At 43.1% G+C, this 27,439-nt stretch overlaps 1 protein-coding gene across 1 annotated transcript in view; it reads left to right on the top strand.

Annotated features, from left to right (window-relative positions):
• Nucleotides 1-27,439, top strand: part of Cstpp1 (centriolar satellite-associated tubulin polyglutamylase complex regulator 1) — a 173,613-nt gene that overhangs the window by 31,544 nt on the left and 114,630 nt on the right. The gene's annotated exons all lie outside the window — the stretch shown is intronic.

The raw sequence follows: 27,439 nt of genomic DNA, 5'->3' as shown, positions 1-27,439 counted from the left end.
TGTGGCCTGAGCAGCAGCTAGATTCGGTCCCTGCATTCTTACAGTATACATCCCAGCAAATCCTAATAAGCTGTAAAACAGTGGCTGGCCAGCACTGTGTCTGTCTCTAAGACTGAGCACTAGAGAACTTGCAAGCAGGAAGGTACCCCAGAGGATTTGCCTCTGGGCTGTGTCCAGTGTCTACCTTTGAATGTTGTCCTCCAAACAGGAAGGTAAAGGGAATTCATATTTGAAGTACGTCTATAAGAATGGACCGGGTCAGCACTGGGCCAGTGTCTCTGAGGATAAGTGTCCAAAGAAATGGGGCGAAGTTGCTGTGATTTAGAGCCCTCAGCATAGTGTGGCCAGGTTCTTGTGGTAAGGGTAACAGGAGAACTGTGGCTTTTTAAGACATTGGAAAGTAATGATGAGAGAGAAAGAAAAAGGCTGGAATTTGAGAATGGCTATCAGGATTGGGGGACCATTCCTCACAGTTAATTGATAGTTACAGCCCTGTGGCATCAGGGAGCTTGACCTCCACATCCTAATATAGAAGAGAGCAGTGCTGTGGTCTTGGTCCCTGGGCCAGAGGTCTTTTTGTCTTTGTTTTCATTTTCGTTTTCAACTCAGTTTACATGATGGCAGCTTTGGTTGCAAGGGGAAGAAGTACATAGACTTCTTCATTGGTAGAAGTTTATTAAAGTCATTTTTAGATTTATTTTTACTTTTATGTATGAATGAATGTTTTGCCTACATGTATATGTGTACTGTGTATGTTCCTGGTACCTACAAAAGTCAGAGGAGGACACTGGATCCCTTGGAACAAGAACTATGGATGTAGCCGGGCCGTGGTGGCACACACCTGTAATCCCAGCACTCTGGGAGGCAGAGGCAGGCGGATTTCTGAGTTCAAGGCCAGCCTGGTCTACAGAGTGAGTTCCAGAATGGCCACGGCTATTCAGAGAAACACTGTCTCAAAAAACCAAAAAAAAAAAAAAAAAAGAACTATAGATGTTGTGAGCCACCATGTGGGGACTGGGAAGAGAACCCGGATCCTCTGCAATCTGCAAGAGCAGCAAGTGCTTTTCACTGCCGAGCCATCTCTCCAGCCCTGAGAGAGCTTTATTTTAAGGATAAAATCATAAGCCAATATTTACTTCAATGCCCACTTTGTTTTTCCAAAATAGGGTCTTGGTCTCATGTAGCCCAGGCTAGCCTTGAACTCACTATAAAACCAACTGTGGCCTTGAACTTTTATTTTAAAAAATATGTATTTATTTCATTATTTTATGTGCACGAGTGTTTTCCCAGCATGTATGCCTGTGGCCCACATGCATGCCTGCATGAAAAGAGGATCAGATCCCCCGAGACTGAAGTTATGGATGGTTGTGAGCCATCAATGTGGGTGTTAGGAATTGAACTTGCATCCTCTGCAAGAGCAACAAGTGCTCTTAAGCACCAAGCCCAACCCTGACCTTCTGATACTCCTTCCTCCGCCTGAGTTCTGGGATCACAGGCATGTGTGCTGCCTAGGATTACTGTGTATGCTAGACAAACACTCTACCAACTGAGCTACATCACGCTACAATCGGCCCCTCAGTAGCCATGTTGGAGTACTTGCTATGTGCCTCTGTGTACTTGGCAATGGCCTCTCTCAGGAGAGATGACAAGGTATACACCCTTGCAGACACAGTGTGAGCAGATCAGTGCTCTAAGAGCCGTGTTTGGTGGACACTGGGCTAAGAAAGCACTGTTCTCAGCATACACTGTCATTTAATTTCCACGCACTTAGAAGGTAGGGTATCAGGGTTAGTCTCATTTCACACATTTGGGAAGTCAGACACATAAAAGTAACCTTCCGAAGGTTATACAGCTGGTACCTTAATGAGATAAATAACAAGACATAACCAGAGTTCTATGATTTATAGGATGCTTTGAAAACTCTTGGAGAAGACATTGAGAGCTAGCGCAGCAAGAGACAGTAACATTTCACAGGCGATCTCCTTCTCTTTGTCTGCCTTGATTACCTACTCAGCCTGTGGAAGGAAAGGTAATTGTGTTTTACTTCATGTGCTACTGTGTTCTTGGCAGTGGCTCTTAGGGAACATGCCAAGGTGTGTGCCCTTGTGGACTTAACGTCCTAACAAAAGAGCAGCTCTGTAAACAGTGGCCTCCCTCATGCCTTGCTCAGATTCCATAAGAAAAGTAATAAGACAGTCAGAAAAATTATTTGTGCTATCTTCTATGTAGTATAAGAAATGGGAGGCTTTAATTATCAGGTTTTAGGAAAGAAATAACAATTTCATTCTAAGACATAGTAATTATCAGAATTCAATTGAGAAGGTGAATGCCTTTTTGGATTACTATAAAAAGTTTCAGCATCAAATTCCTTCTTTATTGTCCTGATTAGAATAAATCCATGAAATGTGAATCTTATTAATTTACTCATAGAAGAAAAAGTCCCAGTAGTACTACAGAACACAGGGGCTGCGGAGCACTCACTGCTCCCACAGAGGATCTGGGTCCAGTTCCCTGAATCCTCGTAGCAGCTCACAACAGAAGCTCACAACTGCCTCTTTCTCCAGTCCAACAGGACCCAAGTCCTCTAAGCCTCTGTGGGCACCGCTGGGCACCATACACATGACATAGTAAACACAGATTGTTTCTTCTTTTACAAGACAGGTACTCCCAAGGTCTATGAGCAGTCTAGAACAATCAGGGCAAAGACATTTCTTTTTATTTTTGTATTTTTTTGGTTTTTTGCTTTTTTTGAGACAGGGTTTCTCTGTATAGCCCTGGCTGTCCTGGAACTCACTCTGTAGACCAGGCTGGCCTGGAACTCAGAAATCCACCTGCCTCTGCCTCCCAGAGTGCTAGGATTACAGGCGTGTGCCACCATTGCCCAGCTCAAGGGCAAAGACATTTCTAAAGTTGTCAGATTTGTCAGACTGACTCACCATCTCCCATGTAAGTTCTGCTGTTTTGATTTGTCCAGTGCCCATGGCAACAGAGGGGCAGAGAACTGGGGCCCAAGAAACACAGCAGAGACTTCCAAGCAGGGCTTTGCATCAAGGATGGGCGTAAGACTTCCCTGGGCCATGTCTGCCCCATGTTTTCTCTACTTATTGTTGTTAAATTAAGTCAAAATGTGGTGCAGTGAAGTAGTAGTGACTGATGCTGTTACAGGCTTCTGGGAGCCCGCCTCCATGCCTTTTTCCATAGTTCAGCCTTTAGATAGAGTTGAAACATTGTAACAGAAAATTACCCTTTTCTCATGTCAGCAGCAGGATTCTCAGAGACTCAGAATTGCCAGGAATAGATTTTACCTTTAGTTAAAGTGGTACTGTCCTGTTACTGGTCCAGATACTTGTGTTAAACTGCCATTTGTGAAATGTCTAGAGAGTTTTTGTTCTTTTCTGTATTAAGAGAGGGTTGCTATACAGATACACTCCAGGGAGCCATGGCAGGGAGTTAAGAGTCACCAGAATCTATTTGATGCTGAAAGATCCAGAGTCTCTGAGGATCCTAGAACTGCCCATTTGTGTAAAGCCCATCTTTCCTCTTCAGGCCCTTCATGTCACCATCACAGGAAACCATCCAGCAAGCAGCACTTGACCTGATGACCCAGGAAGTGATTTCACAGCCTACTGGTCCCCAACTCCTTGAGAATGTAGAGTCAAAGGTTAGAGAAGTAGTTATTGGTTCTACTTCCCTCTGTCAAGAAACACATGATTACCTCCTCCCCCTCTCCCAAGTTAAGAGGAACTCAGCTGTTAGGAAACCAGTAAGAGGAAATGAAGGCTGAAGGACTCCTAAGGCCCACCAATAATAACTCTGTTTTCATAGGAACTGCTTTTGCAAATAACTAGGATAAAATTTAGGTATAATTCTTCACACTGTAATATTTCTCCTTAGATAAATAACATGATTTATTACAATCTATAAATAATGTAAAGGACCTTTCCTCAGTCTGAGCCCTCATACTCTAGTCTCTATCACAACTCTGCAAATTCCCTGAATACCCCATGGCAATCAAGTAGACTCACACAGATCTGAGTCAACAAATGTGCTATACTGTTAATAACATAAAACAGCCTGTCAGAAGTTAATACATGTGACCTTATCAACAGTGCAATTTAAATTCTTTTGTGCTTTTAATTGTCTCCATAATTTTCCCAGAACTCCCGAAGCTCTTTCTTTGGTGGTGGAGGCAGCCTGGCACAAGAACAGGAAGGAACAGCCTGGTGCTTGAGATGAACAGCAGTTCATCTTTAAATTGAATTGGGATGGGGTGGCGGAGACAGGGAGGATGAAGGACAGTTCTGATTGTGGTTGGCACACAGCAGCGGCTCTTCCCTGAGAAAAGGGAAAAGGAAGGGAAACGAAGGCCCCTGTTTGTCCCGTCACAGTACATGCATCTTTGTAGCTGAGGACCTGCCCCAAACAAACTTTTTCTCAGGATCTGTCAGAAGGGGTCAGGGTCAACCAATTTCCTACCTGAGGCCAGATGTGTGGTTCCTTTCTTTGACCATCAGATGTGGATGCTGTCTTATCAGAGCATGCCTGTGAATTTATTTGGAGCAGAAGATTCTAAAGACTCTGAGTTCTGGGCTGTGACAATAGAGAGTGCTGTGACTACAGTTCCTTCGCGATTACAGAAACAGCCTTCAAGTCCTCCTTTTGTCTTTTTTAGTTTTATTTTTTCTTCCTGAGTTAGGGTCTCACTACAGGGCCCTGGCTTTTTATGTAGACCAAGCTAGCCCAGAACTTTCAGCAGTCTTTCTGCCTCTGCCTCCCAAGTGCTGGGAGCTGCTAGGAGCCTCCTGTGCATCGTGCTTGGGTTACTTGCCCTGCCCTTAGGGGCCGTTCATAGGAAATGCCGTAGTTAATGTCTCTGGTGTGATTTTTTTTTTCCAGCTCTAGATTTTTACCATAAAGTATCTAGCCATGTTCAGTTAGCTTTCATTATGTGCAGTTTGTTTCTGGTCTAGCTGCAATTTGCTTCTTCTGACTTGTTATTTCTTAAAAAGTAATAATCTTCAGCATCTTCCTCTTTGAAACTGAAGTGGTCTCAAAGTTGAGGACTCTCCATCACCTCCTGTTTTATGATAGTTCTTCCTCATCCTACATTTTGTGTACTTTTGAGATCCAAACAGCTAATGATTTGCCATGTGACTATTAGCCACTTAGAGTCAGCCACTTGATTGCTCTTCAGATAACTGTCTAACAGAGCGTCTAGCTCACTAAATGATGTACTTAGTTGTATTTTTTTTTCTGTGCATTGTTGTGTCTGTGTGAGGGTGTCAGTTCTCCGGAACTGAAGTTACAGACAGTTGTGATCTGCCATGTGGGTCCTGGAATTAAACCTGGGTCCTGTGGAAGAGCAGACAATGCTCTTAACTGTAGAGCCATCTCTCCAGTCCTTTTCTTTCCTTTTCCTTTTCTTTTCTTTTCCTTGCCTTTCCTTTTCTTTTCTCTTTTTCTTTTCTTTCCTTCCTTCTCTTTCTCCTTTCTCTCCTTTCCTCTCTTCCTCTCCCTCCCTCCCTTTGTCCCTCCTTCCCTCCCCCATCTCTCCCTCCCCCCCTTCACCCTTGTTCTTCACTTATCCTCAATGTCTACACCCAGCTTCCTCTGCCTCTTAAGATTAAAAACTGTCAAGGTGTAATGGGAGACCGGAGGTCCAGCCCTGTGGTCTATGCTCTTCATTCTGGCTGTGCTGTGCACAGGGTAATGGGAAGCAGACCTTCTCTCCTGAGGTCCTTGCTCCACATGCTGGCAGCCAGACTCAGCCTCTGAGCAGTTGGAATGTATTGAGAAACCACAGAGCCCAGAGAGAGCATTATGCAGGCAGCTCCACACAGGGAATCTCTTTACACCACACAAGTTGCCGTTTACATGTGTGGGTAATTGTTTATCTGCACACTCTCATACTTCACCTAATATGTAATACACATGCCCTGGCACGAGAGTTTAACTAAGAACTGTTATCTCCAGATTGCCCTGAACATCCAGGGGATACTATGGAAATTTTGATGTAAAAACCACCTTTTAAAGAGAGTGTTTTTCTTAGTCCAATGTGATGTTTAGAATTTTAAACCATACAAGTCTGATCCCTAAACACTGTTTCTTGCATATTTTCCTGACTAAATGTTTTTCTTCATTCCTTTGCCATACAGTAAGTATTGTGACAAAGCATCATGTATCAGTAGGAGTTTGCCTGTAAAGAACTGGACTCTGGCTGAGGATAACATTTACAGAGGAGCAGACAATGGGAGCACATGCTCAGATCTTCTGCACTAGCATTAAGTTATGTAGACCAGTTAGCTAAGGGTGGAGAGCAAGGAGAATGAATGGGTATTAGTTAAATAAGAGAGTTAAGTAGGGCAACACACCAAGGAGCTTTTCTTCATTGGGAAGACAATTGGAGTTTGCATGGGGGAAAGGGGGCCTTTAATATGGCATGAAAGCACAATAGCATAATGGTTAGGAATAGAGCCTTTGATCTTTGCTTGAGGGCCTGCCAGTGTGGTTTGGGCAGGTTGCTTAGCTTCTTCTGTCAAACAGTGAGATTCATACATAAAAATATGTTTGTTTCCAAATTGTTGGGGAAGGATTAAATTAGATAATGGATGAGAAGGGCTTGTTGTTGTGCTTAAGGTCTAATGAGTGTTGGATAAGCTCTGGCTCATCACTGCCGACATCACTCCTCATGCATTTACTGCGTGAATGCCTGTACCGCACCCAGTGTTGTAGATACTACGGAAGGAGCAGTGAACAGAACAGGAGGAATCCCAGCCTCGTGGAGATTCTTTCTGAGATTGTCATTTTTAATTTTTTAAGCTTCATTTTATGTGTTTTACGTCATATATGTTTGTACATACCTGGTGCCTGACAATGTCAGAGGATGGCTTTGGACCCCTAGACCTGGAGTTAGGGTTGCTAGGGAGCCCCCGAGTGGGTCTGCATCCTCCAAAGAGCAGTCACGTGCTTTTAACCACTAAGCCATCTCCACAGCTCCTGAATATTGTTTTGATCCCGACTGTTTTCGTGTGTATATAATAATGTTAGGGCTATAAACATATGGAACTATTGAGCTGATCTCAGCCCCTCTATTCAGCTGCATCGGTAATACATCTTCCAGAAGCAGGGTGACGCTATCAGTGCCAGTAACCTCCTAGTGGGGAGCTCAGCCTGCTGCAGTCTGGGTGGATCAGCAGCACTGTCAGACAGCCTCCGCCACAGGGGCTCTCACGGCCAGGTGTGCAGGGCAGGGCTGCTTACTCTAATACAGCTAGACACAGTTCTTACCTGTTTCTGTGGAGGGCTGCACCTTACGTTTGCCTCTTAGAGCAAAGGTTTGTTTTGTTTTGATTTGTTTTGTTTTGTTTTGTTTTTAATCTTTGCCTATGTTTCAGGTATCTCTTCTTAGTCTTTGGGTTTTTGGCAGTTTTGACATTCTTTGAATAGTTTGATTTTAAAAGTATATTTAAACAATGTGCTGTTTAGTGCTTCTTGAACCTGTAGCTTGGTGTCTTACATTTTTTTTACATTTATTTGTTTTGTGTGTATGTGTGTGAACTCCCACAGGTCACATGTCCACACTGCATGTGTGGGGTCAGAGGACAAGCTGGGGGAGTCAGTCTCCTCTTTCCCCGTGAAAGCTCTGCGGCTTCAGTTCAGATCATCAGGCCGGCAGCAAACCTTTGCCCGCTGCATCATCCTGCTGGCCACAGCTCGGTGATTTAATTGTTTTGTTTTGTTTTAAAATCAGTTTTGGTACAATTTCAATTAAGAGCTATTCAGATATACTTCTGTTTTTCTCTTTCTTCTTTCTTCCTTGGGGATTCCAATTGTATACTCGTTAGACCTCCTCAGAGTATCTGTGTCTTCTGTACTTTTTTTTGCATTTTCCTTCATTTTGTCTTTTAGGTTTTATTTTGCATATTTTATTTTCTAGTCCATCAATTCTTTCCTCATTTGTGTCTAAATGCTATTATGCCCACCTACCAGGTTCTGAATTCTGTTATTGCGTTCTTCGGTCAGGAATGCCCACGTAGGCTAGGACATGGCGGCAGTTCATGTTTGGATTCCTGCCATGCAGGGATCTGAGGCAGGATGTTCAAAGCCAGCCTAGGCCCAATCTTGAGACAATCTCAAGACCTCATTTTTTTTTCCTACTTTGTATGTTTCATTGCTAGTTTCTTTATTTATTCTTGGGTGTTTTTTGTTTGTTTGTTTTTTGGTTTGTTTATTTTTAAATTTGCTCAAACCCAGTAAAGCATGGGTATTATAGAATCCATATCTGGATTTGCTTTGGGCTTATTTATTTTATCTCTAGTATATCTTGTTTAATTCTATTGTTTTACTTTGAAGTCTACTTTTCCCTTTAGTTGAGTGGTACTTAGTTGGATATGAAAAAACTGTAGAGACGATGACACTGAATGATGTTTGTTATCTTCCTCAGAAGATTTCCATCTGTCTGCTTTGGCAGATCCCTGGGTGCTAGCACTCCTGGCTTACCTCAGTCCCATCAGGTGCTGGAATGATTTGAAGCTAGGCAAAACTATATAGGAGAGGTGGTTTCTAAGTAGCTCTCTGGAGAGCAGAAGAGCAGTATGGCTTTACCCAGCCTCAGTGCATCCTGGACCCCACTGCTTTGCCCTCCAAAATTAAAAATCATCTGAAAACTCAGAAACTTAAACTTTAATTTAAAAGCATTAAGTACAGAGTATACCAGCTGCACCCTCTACAACTAGCAGAGGCTCCTGGCACTATCAAAAGACATAGTGATTGATAGATCTTGTGAAGTGACAGCAAGCGTGTGTGATATTGTGAAATGTCTTATAGAGTTGTAACATGGTAGGAACTGAGATTTCTACCGTTGACAAAGTCACAAGTACAACAGGAATCTGTGCTGACATTCAAAGTTAAAGGAAATGCTACATCTGAACTAGAAGGTAGTAAAAAATAGAAAAATTTACCTTTTCAAGTTTGTGGAGTCCTTGAATTCAACCCACGAACCTTTGTCTTTGAAAGCCCTGCCCATAGGGATAAATGGCCACAAATGCTTGACTCACTTCTCTGGATTTGATTTTTTTGATAACCTGGCCTTGTCATCCTTTATTGCCTTGAAGACGGCCCTCTGACAACTTCAAACATATGCCTCTTAAAAGTAGAAGGGAGCCGGGCGTGGTGGCGCACGCCTGTAATCCCAGCACTTGGGAGGCAGAGGCAGGCAGATTTCTGAGTTCGAGGCCAGCCTGGTCTACAGAGTGAGATCCAGGACAGACAGGGCTACACAGAGAAACCCTGTCTCTAAAAATCATCAACAAAAACAAAAACAAAACCAACAAAACAAAGCAAAACAAAAAAGTAGAAGGGAGACCAGGACAGGGTGGGATGGCCAGATAGGGGGAACTAGAGAGGGTATTGAGGGAGGAGGAGACAATATTTGGGAATCTAGATTTAAACACACACACACACACACACACACCATGAAAGCAAAAGGGGGGCTATTTAGAGACAAGGGGAACAGTTCAGGGGAAGGCAGGATGGATGAGCAAGGTACAATGATATATGTGTATGATAACATGAAACGTATTATCTTGTATACTAACTGTGCTGGCTAGTTTTATGTGAACATGATATACATATACATGTGCATGTGCATGTACATATACGTATACATATATCCTGAGAGGAAGGAACTTTGAGAAAATGCCTTCATAAGATCAGTCTATAGGCAATCCTGTAGAACATTTTCCTAATTAGTAATGGATGAGGATAGCCCAGATATCATGGGTGGGTGGTGGTCCTGGGTTCTGTAAGAAATCAGGTTGAGGGCTGCAGAGATGGCTCAGCAGTTAAAAGCACTGACTGCTCTACTAGAGGTTCTGAGTTCAATTCCCAGCAACCACATGGTGGCTCACAACCATCTGTAAAGGGATCCAATGCATTCTCCTGGTATGTGTCTGAAGACAGCTACAGTGTACTCATATAAATAAAAATAAATAAATCTTTAGAAAGAAAAAAAAATCAGGTGAACAAGCGATCAGGAGCGAGCCAGTAAGCAGCACTCCTCCATGGCTCCCAGCAGCTCCTGCCTGCAGGTTCCTGCCCTGGTGAGTTTCTGTGCTGACTTCCTCGGCTGGTAAACAGTGGTGATAAACCAAATAAACCCTTTCCACCCACCCCAAGTAGCTTTATCACAGAATAGTAACCCTGACTAGGACACTAGCTTTAAAGGTTAATAAAAATGTGGGGAAGAGAAGAACCATCTGCTTTTAATGATTTATTTACTCTTTCTCAGCCAGGAGGGTTAGTTTGAATTACCTCGTCTCTCTTTACTGGAAGAAGAATTCCGTTAGAGTTTGCATCTTAGTGGAATATAATTATATTAGCAGAAATAGGAACTATTCATTATAAAGGGTTATTAAGGAGTCTAATTTGATTTATGAAGGCCTAGTACAAGCTGAAAAGCAAAAGACAGGAAGTGCATGATTACAATATGATAAGGCTAGCTGGTGAAAGGTTCGTTTATATTGGAGAAAAAACAATAGTAAAAGCCGGTATCTTGTAAATGCCAAGAAATAAATTTCCCATCTGGTCTTCTTTTCATTTTTAAAAATTGGTAGCTAAGCCTATACTGAATGTCAGACGCTGTGCCAGGCATGGACCTCAAGAGACCCTCTGTTGTATAACGATGCTAGAGATACAAAATCCAGTTCAACTGAAGGGTCAGAGGTTCTGGAGTGCTAAATAAATATAGCCCAGAAACGATGAATTGTCCAAAGCTAGAGAGTGATCCATAGAGGATAACATTTTTCTCAGGACTGCAAGAGTATGTGGAGAATATCAGAAAAGGAACAGCATATCTGAACTACCTTTCTCTCCTTTCTTCCCTCCCTCCTCCTCTCCCTCCGTTTTGTTTTCCGATATGATCATGTATAGCCCAGGCTGGTCTTGAGCTCACTGAGGGTGAATGTCTGATCCTCCTTCCTCAGCTGTGCAAGTGCTGGGTGTTGAGGACATTAGCTACATCCCTAGCCTGGATCCAAGGTCTCAGTGACAAACAGTGTTTAGGCTTTAAAATTGCTATTATCACATTTATCTATTGGGAGGAGGGTGTACTCCACCCACTCCACAACACGAATATGGTGAGCAGAGGGCAGACTTGCCATAGTCTACTCTTTCCCACCACTGTGTGTCCTCCAAGGATTGAACTTGGGTTATCTGGATTAGCAGCAAGCATCTGTACTTGATAAACCATCTCACCTTCCCCAGCATTTAGATTTTGACTGCTGAACAGAAGCAAGAGTTGGAGTTAAGAGGGTGAAGATCACATTAGGGATGAGATTTCCTTAAGAGCAGGACTGGCTTTCTGCCTCCATTACTTTTCCTTTTTTCTTTTTTGTTTGGTTGTCTTATTTGAGAGTGTTTTAGGTAGCCCTTTCTGGCCCTGAGGATGGCCTTGAACTCCTGATCCTTTTGCCTCCACCTTCCATTGCTTGCAACTAAGAATCCTGACTGTTACACATCATTGTTAGTTGTTGTAGTAAAGGGTTTTTGTTTGTTTTTTGCTTATTTGTATTCTGAGACAAAATCTTACATAGTAGCCCCTTGGGTGGCCTGGAATTCATTGAAATCCACCTGCCTCAGCCTCCAAAGTACTGGGATTAAAGGCATGTATCACCATGCCTGTCTCATTCATTCATGACTCTTTCAGGAGTTTATTAGTTAGCATACGGAACTGAATCCTCATAAACTTATTGTAGTAACGACTTTCATTTTGTTGGGGAAAGGAAGAGGGATTATTGGATTATTGCTCTTATATACATATAATGTTTGGAATTTGATCGCTGGCTAGTGCCTTCTCCGGTAAAATTCTGTCTTCTTTCAAGCTTTGTGTGATTCCTAGGATCTTGAGAATTGCCAACAAAGAAACACTATTAAGTATCAGAAGTTTTAAGTCTTCTGGAAAAGGCATCTGATTTCCTTAGACGGGATTCTACCCCTGTCATGGTTGTGAGAGTGCTGGTAAAGCCCCAGACCCCAAAGCTTTGTAAGATAACATTGAGGCATCTGTGACAGGGAGAAGCTGACAGCAAAGCTAGCTCTTAGGGCAGCAGATGTGAGGCCGAAGCGCATTTAGGCATTCGAGTCATTTATCAGTCACAGTCTTTACCAAAATAGACAGTTTCGAAAGTTTGTCAAGTTGATTTTGTAAAACAAACAGAAAAACAAATACCTCCTCCAAAACCACTAGCTTGTGAGTGATCAGTGACTTATTTAAACTGTTTCGTTACGTTTTCCTTATGAGTCTGAGAACTGTGCCAGATGGTAGACACTGCAGAGCAGAGGTCTGTGTGGATGGAAAGATGAATGGACGGAAGAGAACTGGAGCATTTAGATAAGGAGGACATTTAGAAACGTTGATTTCTCACTCTCGCTTGCTGGTTTGAACGTCAGGAGAACTAAGTGGAGTTCAGCGATGAGATGGTTCTTGCAGCCCTGCTGCAGTTAGTGTTAGTAGTGGCAATGGACAGCTGGTTTTAGGTGTGGGCCTGGCTCCAGAGATGAGTGTCTACTCTTGCACTTCCTCAGAGTGGTGGGGAGGAGAGACTGCGCACTGGATCCCAGGGGCAGAAGCTTAAACAGCCCAGTATCCATCCTCACTGCTTTCTTCTGTTTTCTTTAAGAATTGTGTGTTTCTGGAATTGTTTTCTCTAACGATTGTTTTTATATGACAGAGACTCTCTCTGTAGCCCAGGCTGGTCTTGCACTCAAGTAGACCTCCTGTCTACTGAGCTATACATCACAAGTCCCACAACTTGGGCTACAGTATGAGACTCTGTCTCAAAAAAATGTGTATAGCATTTAGCTAGTACAGTCGTATGGTGCACTTTTCTAATCCCAAGGCTAAGAAAGAAGGAGGCTAAATTTGAGGATAGCCTGGGCTATGTAGGGGTTTTCTACATTGAGACCCTATCTGAAATAAGTAAGTATGGAAAGATAGGAAGGAAGGAAGGAAGGAAGGAAGGAAGGAAGGAAGGAAGGAAGGAAGCCAGCTGTGATGATTATAGGAGTTGGTTGACAGATAAGCCTAGATTTGCTGCGAAAGATATATCTTTGCACTATGAGATGACACTCTCGTGTCTAAGCACCCCCCCTGTTTAAATCATGTTGATAAGAGGGGGTAGACCCAACTGTGTTCCCTCTGTCCCTTCTAGGAATAGGAAGGAAGGAGTAGATCTAATGCTAAGTTGGCTTCCCTTAGCCCTAATATTAAAGTTCAAACAAAATGTTTCAAAAGAACTCTTTTATATCTCATAAATTAGAAAGTTTGTGGTTTCCTGTTCCCCTTTTAATAATTGTTGTGGGGTATTCACCAAAGACACAGGTTTAAGCCAGTAGAAAGTCTTTATTAGCTGGCAGCTGACTATACTGGGTGTTTGGGACCCCAGGGTAGCCTGGGCCTTTCTCAAGGGGAACTTTTAAGCACAAAACCATGTTCTGCATTGACATACTTCAGCTAACAAGAACAGTTAGCCAGAGGCAGAACTATAGAAGCCAAAAAGCAAAGTTAGTACATTAGAACTTTGATGGATTAGGCCTTTGTTTTATTGTCAGGTGGTGCTGTCTGCATGCTGCATTTTACAGCCTGAATGGTACTTCCATCATGGAGTCAGTCATACTAAATAAGTTTGGAGGCCTGATAAGGGCTGGTGCCCTTTTATAATTTTGTTGCCAATTGGACAGAATACTAATTGTTATTATATTTTTATCCTATATTTCATGTTTGTTGAACATTTACTTTGTTTTTAACCTCTGTACTTAGTACTGGGATGGATTTTTAAAAAATGTCAAGTGCTTTGTCCTCAGAGAGAATGCAACTAATGGGAAGACATTTTGGCTATGAGTACCAGAATCCCAACTGAAAATGATTTGAAGGAAAAGACAGGGAGATAACAATAGATAGGATTTACCTAGTTTATATACCAAAACAGCCTATGGTAGACATAGTCTTGATTCAGACGGTCAGTAGAGCTACTAATGTGGAATCACACAAAATCTGCATCTGCTTCTCTTCCATTTTCCTGTTTCTATCCTGAGGCTGGCCACTAGGGATTTGGGGCTGTATAGTATAGTAATGATGATAGAAAAAGAGACTCTTTCCTAGTAGCTCTAGCAACATCAACCTGGGATTGACACTTACTGGGCTGTCTTGTGTCACGTACTCAAAGTTGAACCAGTGAAGAGACCAGGAAAAGAAATACACTAGTCACACTTGCCTGCCCACCCATGCCTGTCTTTGATTATTTTATAATCAATATTCAAATACCTGAATGTTTCCTACTTGAAGCCAAACTACTTAAACATTTGTTGTTGTTGGTACTCTTTGGATGTCTTTTAAAAAAAAGATTTATTTATTTTGTTTATGAGTACACTGTAGTTGTCTTCAGACACACCAGAAGGGGGCATCATATCCCACTATAGATGGTTGTGAGCCAACATGTGGTTGCTGGGAATTGAACTCAGTACCACTTGAAGAGCAGTCAGCGCTCTTAGCCACTGAGCCATCTCTCCAGCATCTCTTGTTTCGAAACAGGATTGTATGTAACCCTGGTTAGCCTTACATTTACATGTTCAACACACACACACATACACACACACACACACACACACACTTTTTTTTAACATGTTAGAGAGCTACTCTACCATCAGGCTATATCCTGAGTTCTTCCCTTTCTTTATGAAGGGAAATCATTTGTAGTCATCATTTCCAGATATTATTATATATGCTATTGTGGTGGGCTGGCAACTTGTCTCTTTTGTTTTGTCATTATTCACAATGGAGAAATGTATTTGAACCGTATTTCAGAAGCTATAGCAAAAACTGTTCTAGAGGAACTTCATCTAAACTAGGACTTGATTTTTGTTAGTTTTTTAAAAAGTAAATTTACACATGATATTTGTCTTCTTTCTAACACACACACACACACACACACACACACACACACACACACACACACCAAGCTCCCCCTATGAGAGAGAACACATGATATTTGTCTTCTTTCTTTCCTGTTTTCCTCACCCTCCCAACGCAGTTCCAGGCTTGATTTGTGTGACACGATTACTGAATTGGGGTTGAAGCAGACTGGAATCAGACTTCAGGGGTGACTTACAGTTTGCTTTGGGGAACAATGTAACCTATGGCCTGAGGGCCACTGTGGGAGATGGTACATTACGGACAGCAGTGCCAGTATTCCTGATGCTTTCCTCTCTACATACTCACTTTATGACATTCACAGTACAAAGGATGTTTAGTTCCTGTCCTTTTGGATCTAGGATGGATACATTTTGTCCCCTTAGAAATCCAGACCCTCTCTTTAATCCACAAAACCTTTATTTGCCCTTTGTACTCTCCTGGACATTTGGTGGGCCAAGCCCTGAAGATCCTGCATTTGTCTTTGGTTGTGATCCCACCAAGATAGCCGGTTAAGTGCAATGGATGGCAAGGGAAGTCCTTTTACTTGGCAAAGGATAGAGGAGGGAAGAAAATACCTTTCTGATATTTTCACAGAGGAATTTGAGGATTCAGAGTTTAGTTATAAATAACCAAATTAATGTGTTTAAATGCCTTAAATCACTTGAAAATTTTTCCTTGTTTTTGCATCATGTTAATAAGATTTTAGAGACAGCTAAAGCAGTAGATGGGAAATTCTTTTGGGGATTAAAGATCCTTCAAAAGTTTCACCCACTAATGGAAAGAGTGTTTCAGGCAATGTACAGGCAAACAGGGGCCAGCTAACAGAGTGTGGGACTCTGTCCTGTGGTAACCATTCTCTCTTAGGAGGGGTATCATTTCCAGGCAACTCTGTGGGGCATGCATCTTTGTTTTGCAGGGTTTCTGTGAAAAATGGCATCCAAGAAGTACCAAGTGGCACTAGGTGGTAATCAGGGTTTAGCATGGTGCCATGTTAGGTTCGCCAACAGTAAAGGTTGCTTTTGACCAGCAGCTCCATTTCTGGTAAGAGATTACTGCTTTATTCATTGGGGTTTTGTTGTTGCTGCCTCATTACAAATACTGACTGGTTCTAGCCAAATTCTTTTTTTTTAATTGGATATTTTCTTTATATATATTTCAAATGTTATCCCCTTTCCAAATTTCCTACCTCAGAAACCCCCTATCCCACCCCCCTCCTCCTGCTTCTATGAGGGTGTTCCCCCACCCACCCACCTACCCACTCTTGCCTCCTGCCCTTGAATTCCCCTACGCTGGGGCATTGAGCCTTCACAGAACCAAGGGCCTCTTCTCCCATTGATGCCCAACAAGGCCATTCTCTGCTACATATGAGGCTGGAGCCGTGGGTTCCTCCATGTGTATTCCTTGGTTGGTGGTTTAGACCCTCGGAGCTCTGGTTAGTTCATATTGTTGTTCTTCCTTTGGGGTTGCAAAGTCCTTCACTTCCTTCAGTCCTTTCTCTAGCTCCTTTCTTGTCATCTTTGGTGCCAAAGGCTCTTGTGACCAAACAGCACCTGTTCTGAAAGGCTCTATGCTCAGTGACTGATGCTCCTCTCTTTCAAAGCACTCTTTTGGTTTGTTCTTTATTTTTCTGAAGTACCTTTAAGCATCTCTGCATGGTGACTCACTCTCTTCTATCCTACCTCCTCCTGCCTTGCAGAACGCTAGATTTCCCAGCTCACAACTGTAAGAAGGAGCTTTATTTCAGAGTAGAAAGGGGCCCCCATATGTGGCCTATTATATCCATATCAACTTGCTTACCCTTTTCAAACAGCTATTGTCTTTTAATAGGGTCCTGCCTGGCAGGGGGAGTCCGTAATTCCTGCCATATAAGAATGGACAGCTTGAGTTACAGCGGGCTGCAGTTCAGTACTCTGATCAAAAGGCCTCTGTTGTTTTTAGAGGGTTTTTTCTCCCTCTCTCTCTTTCTTTTTCTATATCCTGGACTAATAATTCAGCACAGCAAGGTCATTACAGGCTTTGAATTGAGAGCTGAGAGTGTTAAATTACTGACCTAGAATAAAAGAGATCTGGGGGGCTCTCAAGAAAGATAAAGGGATCCCAGCTAGAAAACTGCAAAGCCAAGCAACCTCACTTCTTAACAATATTATTTTTTTAATCCTCTCTGTCTCCACAAGTCTTTTCTGGGACAAGAAAAGATCTCCTGCCAGAGAAACTAGGTCAGAAACTCAGTGACATCTCCTGAGAGATGGGGCCTAGGTGCGGCAGCCCCCGGGTGCCTCTGGCTTTGCATTGTGTCAGTCTTTCCTTCTCTCCCGCCTGGCCCACTCTGTCCTCATCTGTTTCTGCTGCCCTGTCACAATGATGATGACTGGGGAAGTGATAACTGAAGAGTAGGAGTTGATATGGCTTCTAGCTCTGGCTGGTCAGTTTAAGACTATGGGCTCTATCCACCCTGGCTTTCGCAGCATTGTAACAAGGGACGATGACACAGCGGGGAGATAAGGACAGTGAGGATGGCCTGGATCCATTCATGAGAGCTGAGTCCTCATGACCTAATTGTCTCCTTCACTTTCCACCTCTCTATGGTGTTACATGGTAATTAGACTTCAACATAAGCATTGGGGGGGGGGGGCAACATACTGAAACTATAGCACTCCTTAGCCAGCAAGTTAGCTTCTGCTAATACAGTACAACATTCCAGGGGAAAGAGTATCCCATGAAGGGATTTGAAGTATGTAAAACATATGCCATTTAGTCCCCCCAAATTTAAAATTTTTATTACATTTATTCATTTGAATGAGGGCATGCATATGTGGCATATGTATGTGCAGAGGTCAGAAGAGAATTGTGGAAGTCAGTTCTCTCTACAGTGTGACCCTGGGAATTACCCTTGGTCATGAGGCTTGGTGGCCTGTACCTTTACTCAGAGTTGTATCAATGCCCTGCCCACTTCAGCAAACACAAGTTCACATCTATAATCTCTGCATATAGGAGGCTAAGGCAGAAAAATTACCATGCATTCAAGGCCAGTCTAGGGAATATCATGTGACCCTGCCTCAGAAATTAAAAAATTAAAATATGAAAAGATATTTTCATATTATATATATATAAACACATACATACATATATATATATATATACACACACACACACACACACACACATATATATATATATATATATATATAAACTGTGTAATGATAGCTCTGTACTGGGTCTACTGAAGAAAATTGCTCCCATTTTTTTTATACCTTGCTAAAACTATTATTACTTATGCATCCATTTTTAAGTTATCTCCTAAAGCCAGACACCATGTAGATTCTTTGGGAAAGTATTCATTTCTTAACACTAATAGTTTTAGAAAAGTCAAAATTTAGATTTTATGCACAGCAAACTAATAATTCAAAATCTTACAAATTAAAAAATAATTGAGCCCAACATGGAGAAGAGGAAGTGTGCTCTCCAAGTTCCCCAAACCCAAGAACCAGTTGCTGCTTCTGGGAGAGGAACAGTTAGTTTCTCAGTAGAGTGACACTGGGTTTGTCAATGACATTACAGGGCAGGCCCATGCTTAGGAGTTGATGGCCAACACAAAATGGACTGCCTGTTTTTGGTGTGTGTTTGTCTTTTTGGTTTAAATTTGTTTGCTTGCTTGCTTTTTAGAGAGACAAAGAATATAAATTTTGCTGGTTAGGAAGGTGAGGAGGATCTGGAGGTATGGTCAAAATATAGTATATGAGAAAGATTTTTTAAAAAACCAATAATAAAAATGTAATTGAAGGCTGGGTGGTGGTGTCTCGTACCCTTAATCCCAGCACTTGTGAGGCAGAGGCAGGGGGATCCCTGTGAGTTTAAGACCAGCCAGGTCTACAGAACAAGTTCCAGGACAGCTAGAGCTGCACAGAGAAAATCAATCTCATAGGCTGGAGGTGGGGGGTGGGGAATTGAGGCCCAAAGTACACATCTGGCCTGAAATCATACAGATTAGCCTGGCTATGGCTCCCTAACATGTGAATGTGAGCATTTCATCCTCCTGCCTTTACTTCCTAAGCGCTGAGAGTTAGAGCCATGAACACCACCCTCTGTTTTATATGATGGGGGAGATCAGACCCAGGGCTTTTTGCACACTAAGCAATCACTCTACCAACAGCGTTACCTCCCCAGCCTGGCATAGTCACTGCCATTCCAGATCTACTATAAAATGTGCTCTGGTTGGGACTAAGGGGATGACTCAGTTGGTAGAGTGCCACCCCTGTGAGCCTGAGGACCTGGACCTATGTGTAGGCTTAGACTTTTCACAACCAAAAGAAAGTAGCAAGGTAGGAAAGGGGATTGTGGACCTGCTTAGAAGTAGTTCCTTGGGGCGACTCCACTCTTCCTCGTCATGATACCAGCAGTGCCGTTCAGCAGCAGACACCAAACATAAGCAGCAGGACCCCTGCCGGATCTGTGCGAGTCAGCAGAAGCAGCCAGACGCAGCTGGAACACCATAAGTTCTTTTATGCATATTTCTCTACAAAGTGAAGACCAGTGAAGACCAGAGAAGAAGGGAAGCGTTGTGTGGTGTAGCGATGCAAGGGCCTCTGATTATGTGAGGGGGTCCATTTCTATTCTTTCTAAACATCACACACCCTCTCAAGTGTCTGTCTTTAGCAAAATATCACATGCCCTCTTACAAGACAGCTTCCAGAAAAACATCATGTAACACAACTGAGTTATTAAGAAACCAGAAATTTCTACTTCATCTATGTTTAAAAATTAAAAAAAAAAAAAAAAAAAAAAAAGCTCAGAATGGTGCCCAGCTGAAAGCCTAGCACTGAAAAGGCAGCACCCAGGAACCCTGCAGAGCCTGCTGGCCAGTCAGTCTCACCGGATCATGGAACTCCAGGTTCAGCCAAAGGCCCTGTCTCAAAAAGGAAAGATGGAGGATGGTAAAACAGACACCCAACATCAAACTTCGATCTTTACAAGCATACATGTGTACATGTACCTGAACATACATAAGCATGCATGCACTAAGCATACACATACAAAAATATTTTGGTTATAATTTCCATGTAATTTTATCAAGCAGTTATAACTATGCATACTGGGTATTTGACATCAATATCTTCTTTTTTTAATGTAAAAATATATTAATTTTTCCACTAAAATTTACCACTTTCACTACTTTTAAGTGTACAATTGTATGGCATTATATGTATTCAGAGTGTCCTGAAACAATTATCACTAAAGCTTTTTCATCTTCTGGACCTGCCAATCCACACCCGTTCCACACTAACTCCTTAGTCCTTCCTATCCTTTAACTGCTGGCAGTGATCATACTACTATTATGTCCCTTAGCTTAACCATTCTAAGAACCTCATGTAACTGGACTCATTAATATTTATTACTTTGTAACTGACTTACTTCATTTAGAATAATGTCTTCCAGGTCACCTATATTGTATACAATAGTTTTCTGTTTCCCTAAAATGTATAAAGAGTGAAGGATTTCTGTGGGCTCAGTGTTTGGAAGTTTCAGTCCATGTCTCATTATCCCGATTGGGTGGTGGCAAGGCAGAGCAGCAGGGACCGTGGCAGAGAGTTGCTCACCTATGGCCTCGATGCAGAAAGAAAAAGAAGAGATCAAGTCTCTATCCTCCTGCTCAAGGAGATCTCACATCTTGTTTTTCCATTTTCCCATCAGGGGACTCTGGGCTTACATCTGCTTTTGGGCTGCAGTGTATTATACTGCCAAGAGCATGGGTGTACATGTACGGGTCATGTCCCTCTTCATTCCTGCTGACTGTGTCCTCAGGAGTGGAACTGCTAGTTTACTCAGTGCTTCTGTCGATGTTTTGTTTTCTTAGACATGTTTATGTGCAGTTTTATTTGCATGTCTCTCCTGCCACTTATCTTTTAATTCCTTACTTAAGGAAATCTTTTTGTTAAGGTTGGCAGGAAAATGCTTTTCTTTTCTTTTCTGTGCTGTCAATTAAACTCTGGACATTGTATATGCTAGAAGTGTGTTCTACCAATGAGCTCTTTGCATTAACCATGCTGTCAGTATGGTTAGAGAAGTAGCTGTCAGTATGGATTTCATGAGATTTAGTGTCTGTATGTGCTTCATTGTTGTTACTGAGGCAGGGTCTTGCAGCCCAGGCTGGTCCTGAACATCTTAAATAGCTGAGAGTGACTCCACACCTCATCCTTCTCCTACATGCATGCCTTGAATGCTTGTCACAGTCACAGTAGAGCATTGAGAAGTGTCCCGGCTGCAGACATGGTCAGTGGATAAAGGTACTGCTTCAAGCCTGACAGTCCCAGTTTAATCCGCTGAACCTGCTAGTCAGTTTAGTGCAGTGTTTGTCAACTTGTATGTTGCGACCCCTTTGGAGGTTGAATAACCCTTTCATAGGGGTTGCCTAAGACCATCAGAACACACAGATATTTACATTATGATTAAGAACAGTAGCAAAATTAGAGGTATGAAGGAGCAACAAAAGTAATTTTATGGTTAGAGGTTAGCACATGAGGAGCTGTGTTAAAGCATCATGGCATTAGGAAGGTTGAGAAGCACTGGCTTAGTGGGTAAAGTGTCTGCTGCCAAGCTTGGTCTGATTCTAATCTCTGGAACCAACAGGGTAAAAGGAGAGAACTGACTTCAAAAAGTTGTCTTCTGACTTTTTACAGTGCACTATGGTGTGCGCGCAAACACATACACACACACACACACACACACCACAATACACAAATACATGTAGTATTGAATTTTCAGTGAAAGTTTTAGATGATACTAATGGAAATAATGGGAACCTTTTAGGGGTTTATAGTAAGAACAAAACAATAATCTAAAAGCTATAGCTACAGACAGAAAAGAAATAAAATGAAATTTACCTTAAGATACTCAGGAAGTGAACTGTAATGATCCCAGCTCTCAGGAGACTGAAGCAATACACTCTTAGGTTTCGGTGTGCCTGGGCTGTGTAACAAAAACCTGTCTCAGAGCAATTGTGTCCAGGAGCGGGGATGCAGCTTAGTATTAGAGTGCTTCTCTGGCATGTGTGAGGGGTGCTCTGGTTAATTTCTAGCACATCCTAAGACAGGAAAAGGGTTTTAGCACAGCACAGAACAGATGTGCAGCGTCGGAGCAGAAGCGAAGACCAATGTTAGCAGAGAGCTGAAGAAGCTGAAGACAGAACAGAGAAGACAAGGAAATTAGATGCAAAGTAGGTGCTCTGGTAGGAAACCAGAGAAAAGCTGCCGGGAGGGCTGGCTGAGAAGAATCCCATTAGAGGGAAATGGAGGATTTGCAGATGTCTGAGGAGATCCTCACCTGCAGCACTAAACATGGACAGGGAGAGCTGGCAACAAGGGAGTTGTGTGTGTTAAGGACAGAGTGCAGTGAAGAAGTGACAGGATTAGAAGGTGCTTGAGACTTGCACAGCACAGAGTGTGGTGAGGCAGAGCCCTGGAAAACATGCCAAGGAGAAGCAGCCTTTGTCCAAGCACTTCTGCACAGTTAGAGGACGTTTCCTTTCCCCAGAGAAAATAGAAACACAATTACTTTGGATTTTGAGTGAAACTAGGCAAAGTCCTGGAAGCACCATTATCAAGAGCTCTTTTAGAAGCCTTGGGTAAAAAGATCAAAGACCTTGTAAGAAGACAAAGAACACTGTAGCAACCTGATTTTAAAATACAGCATGTGAAGAGCATTTTAATTACCATGATATTTATACTTTAAATTTTCTTTTGCTATTGAGTATAGAGTCCGTAATATCCAATGCTTTTTGGTTTCCCATCCTGAGGTGCATGCTTTCCCTGTTCCTGCTTGCACCGAGTGACCAACCTTAGCAGAGCTGCTGATACTCTAGCTGATACATAGTGGACTTGCTTCTTTCTTTGCTAATACTCAGCAGGAAAGGAGCTGAATTGGTATGCAGACAGGCAGCAGTGAACACAGCATGCCAGGCTTTAAGAAATGTGTTTGGAAGTCTGAGGACTTCAGAAGGAAGTTTGAAACTCTAGCAGGTGGGTGTGTGGTGCACACTTGTAATCCCAGCACTCAGAAGACTAAACTAGGAGGATTTGTGAACTCAAGAATATTACGGAGGCAGCAAGATGGGTTAGTAGGTAAAAGTGTGTGTGTGAGCTGATGACCTGAGTTCAGCCTCAGCACCTCTCTAAGACAGGATAATCACCCTGAAGTTTGTGGCTGACCGGCCTCGAATATGCAGTGTAACAGAAACAACAAAAGAGACTCTGCCTTGGCCCAATGGAAGGCGAGAACCAACTCTTGAAGTTGCCTTCTGACCTCCACGTGTGTGTCATGCACTCATGTGTTCACACTCGATTGCAGAGAGAGAGAGAGAGAGAGAGAGAGAGAGAGAGAGAGAGAGAGAGTTCTGACATTCTGGCCTATATAGTGAGAGTGTCTTAAAGAAGAAAGAAGAGGCTGGAGAGATGGCTTAGCCTTTAAGAGCATACACTGCACTTGAAGAGAATCATGGTTTGGCTCCCGGCACCCACACTGAGCAGTTTACAACCACCTATAACCCTAGCTCCATGGGATGCAAGGCCTACCCTCCTGCCTCCAAAGATATTTTCACTCATGGTCACACCCACACCCATAATTACATAATGACAAAAATAAAAAATAAAATCAAGCTCTGGCAGGAATTTGATATTATAAACAAAGGTCCTAAACTGGTGAACTGGCCAGTGGATCCAGGTTCCTGCTGCCCAGCCTGCGAGCCTGGACAGAGCTCACTGCTGCCCAGCCTGCGAGCCTGGACGGAGCTCACTGCTGCCCAGCCTGCGAGCCTGGACGGAGCTCACTGCTGCCCAGCCTGCGAGCCTGGACGGAGCTCACTGCTGCCCAGCCTGCGAGCCTGGACGGAGCACACTGCTGCCCAGCCTGCGAGCCTGGACGGAGCTCACTGCTGCCCAGCCTGCGAGCCTGGACGGAGCTCACTGCTGCCCAGCCTGCGATCCTGGACGGAGCACACTGCTGCCCAGCCTGCGAGCCTGGACGGAGCACACTGCTGCCCAGCCTGCGAGCCTGGAAGGAGCTCACTGCTACCCAGCCTGCGAGCCTGGACGGAGCACACTAGCAGTAGCCTGAGTTCTATTCCCTGGATCTTCATGGTGAAGGAGAAAATCCACTCTTACAGGGTATTCTCATGGCACACAGTGGCACACAGAAACACACCCACACACATACAAAATAATCAGCATAGAACTACTGTAAGCCATGATCCTGCCAGGGAGAGCTTACTGTTGGAGAGAAGAGCATGTGAGAACTACGTCTCTTGGCGTAGCCTCTCTGCAGAGTCAGCCGGTATGGAAACAGGCTCCTCCCTTAGCAGCAGAACTATTTGTGACAAGTGCTTTATTCCACTTCTATTTTAGGAAGATTCTTTGTAGATCTGGTGACCGCATTTGAAGTGATCAGGGAAAGAAACTCGGGCTTTATCTTCCTCGTACAGAGACTTTCTATAGCTCTTAAGACCTGTGAGATGTCATAAGTTTTTCTCTTCTTAATGCAGTAAAATATATCACTAATATCACAGTCTGAGAATGAACTCTGCTATGGTAGTTACTTTGGCAGAAAAAAAAATCTTGGTTTGAAATGCCAGTGCTTTAAGCTATTGCAAGAGAGACCTGATAGGCTGGCTCATCTGGGTCTTTCACTGTTTCAGAAATTATGAATTGCATCTGCTTCTAACAGCTCGGTTTCCTGGATTGGTTCACCTATGCCTATACAGTGAGACAGTGATGGAAGACTGATTTGCCTTTGCAGTGGTGAATTAGTTAATCTGTGTTGGCTCCAGGTGGGTTGCATGTGAGTGCTGCACCTGCCCAAGAGATCTGGATTTGAGAATGAAAGATATAAAAAACACGTGTGTGTGTGTGTGTGTGCGTGCACACACACACACACACACACACACACACACACACAGAGAGAGAGAGAGAGAGAGAGAGAGAGAGAGCTAATTTTGATATTCCTTGATTGGCTCAATGGCTGGACACTTCTAAACCTCCCTGTGGCTAGCAAACACTCCCCTCTGGTATTCCTAGCTTAATACCTTCTAATTTTATATTTTATCTCTGCTGCCCTGTTACCTTCTGGACAGCCCCCCATCCTGTTCCCCCCCACCCAGGCTGCTTTCCCTTTCCACCTACATTGCTGGATGATTTCTCTCCTACAGCTCTTAAATCTGATCCTTCTACCTCCAGTCATGGCAATTTTCCAATCCTTCCCCTCTCCCTCCATCCCTTGTTTGCACAACCTAAAAGTTCCACCTCTGTCTCCCTGCCCAACCTTTGGCTATAAGACAGTTCTTTATTACGAGTCTGAAGACAGCTGGGGGTAGGGACCCTCAAGTCTGGAAGTGTGACTTTGGGGAGTTAAATTAAGTCAAAGCATTAGAACCAATTCCCAACAAGCCCCTACTAAATTTCTTCCAAAATTTCTTGTTTTACATTTACTTTTTTGTGTATGACACATAGAGGTCAGAAAAATGTTTTTTGGTTTGAGTTTTTTTCCCTTTGTTTTGTTTGTTTTGTTTTGTTTTTCTGAGACAAGGTCTATGTAAGGTCTTGTAGCTCACTATGTAGACAAGGCTGGCCTCAAACTCACAAAGATCTTACTGCCTCTGCCTTTCAAATATTGGGATTAAAGATGTGCACTACTATGCCTGGCCTAGAAGACAACATTCAAGAGTTCTCTCTTTCCAGTGCGTAGATCCTAGGGATTAAATTCAGGTCATCAGACAGAGCTCCTTACCTGCTGAGTCAGAGTACTCCTCTCCATAGCCCAGTTGGGAATTATTTTAGAAGCCAAAGATCTTGGATATTCCATTTGTAATTAAGCTACTGTTGACAATGTGAAGACAAAGTCTCAACAGGCACCTGCAGTGTGGCAGGCTTTGGATTTGGATTTTTTTTCTAAATCACATTATTGATCGTTTTGGAGTATGTGTGAGCATTCATGTGTGTATGGGCATGTGCTTGTGTCCTCACCTTGTGTGTGTGTGTGTGTTTGTGTGTGTGAGTACATACATACAAGTGCCATGGAGGCCAGAGGACAGCTAGCCAGAGTCAGTTCTCTCCACATAGCATGTGGATCCTAGGTTGATGACAGTCTTGAAGGCAGATGCTTTTACCTGATGAGCCATCTAGCTGGCTGGGTCTCTGTGTTCTAGTCCAGTTATACTTCTCTATTGTTTCAGAGAATACACAGTCAATGAGCCCAGCAGCTTTCCTGATTCATATCTGTGTACAAAAAGCTCATTCCAAGAGCACTACATGTTAACACCACCTTGTCAAAATCCTGTACACAGGACCATCGCACACTTTCTCCCACAGTAGGCACACTGCATGTTCAAATAGCAGAATGGCAGGTGGCCATAGGACAGTGAAGCAGTTGGGAACACCGTGTCAGGGAAGGGCTTTGGAGCTCTGTAGAAGGAAGGAGCAGCGGGGTGAGGCAGCTTGTGCTCAAGTGCATTGTCTAAGCTGCTTCAGGGTTCTGCAACACAGGCTGAGTGGTCACGCTCCACTGACATCTCTCATCAAGTTACTGTTGCCAAATTCTGCAGTAGATAGGCAGTGCAAAGAAAACATTTAAGAGCTTTAGGCCTAGTCTGAGCTTCACAAGGAAGGAAAGAACAAATCCAGGAATTGTTACTTCAGGGACCAATTTGTACAGAGGAACATATCTTTAGGGTTTGCCAACTTTTTGAAGAACAAAACTCCAGTCTTTGAGCAAAGCCCCAACAACTGAAGAAATGAGTTTGCATAGTGAAATTTGAATACCCAGGGGTTCATGCTATGCAGGAACTCAGCAGCAGGGTCTGTGACATCATCATAGTATCATGGAGGATAAAGTCATCCTCTGTAAGACCTGGGTGACAGGGAAAACCTCCCGTTCAAGATGTGCCTGTGTACTGACATCCCAGCCTATACAAGGAAACCTGATGGAAGGAGGCTAGCCAGTAAGCATGGCTAGGCGCCTCAGTGAAACAAAGACAGCAGTGGGAATGGTCTTTAAACAATAAAAGATTGGCAAGAAAAACACAAAATTAAAAAAAAAATCATGTCTCTTCCTTAAAGTGTGTTTCTAGACACAGCTTCATTTTGCCTAAGAATTTCCTCCTCCTTCTTGTGTTTATTGTGTGCATTTGTGTGTATGAATGTGGCCACTTATGTGCAACAGAGTATATGCGAAAGACAGTCTTGGGTGTTGGTCCTCATCCCCACCTTGTTTGAGACAGTCTCTTTGTTGTTTTTCTACTGCATAGCCAGGCTGGGTCGCCCACAATCTCTTAGGCATTCTCCTGTCTCTGTATCTCTCGTCTCCTTGTAGAAGCACCAGAGTGGCAGAGGTTCCAGTTACATGCTCTGATGTACATATGGTTCTTCTATTCTTTGTTTTGGGATATGTGACTAGTACTGGAATTATGGAGAAAGCATAAAATTGTTTTCC

The sequence above is a fragment of the Apodemus sylvaticus genome, chromosome 5 (assembly GCF_947179515.1).
Source record: "Apodemus sylvaticus chromosome 5, mApoSyl1.1, whole genome shotgun sequence".
Classification (NCBI taxonomy): domain Eukaryota; kingdom Metazoa; phylum Chordata; class Mammalia; order Rodentia; family Muridae; genus Apodemus; species Apodemus sylvaticus.
The sequence above is the reverse complement of the archived record's forward strand: the minus strand, read 5'-3'. Positions and strand labels throughout refer to the sequence as shown.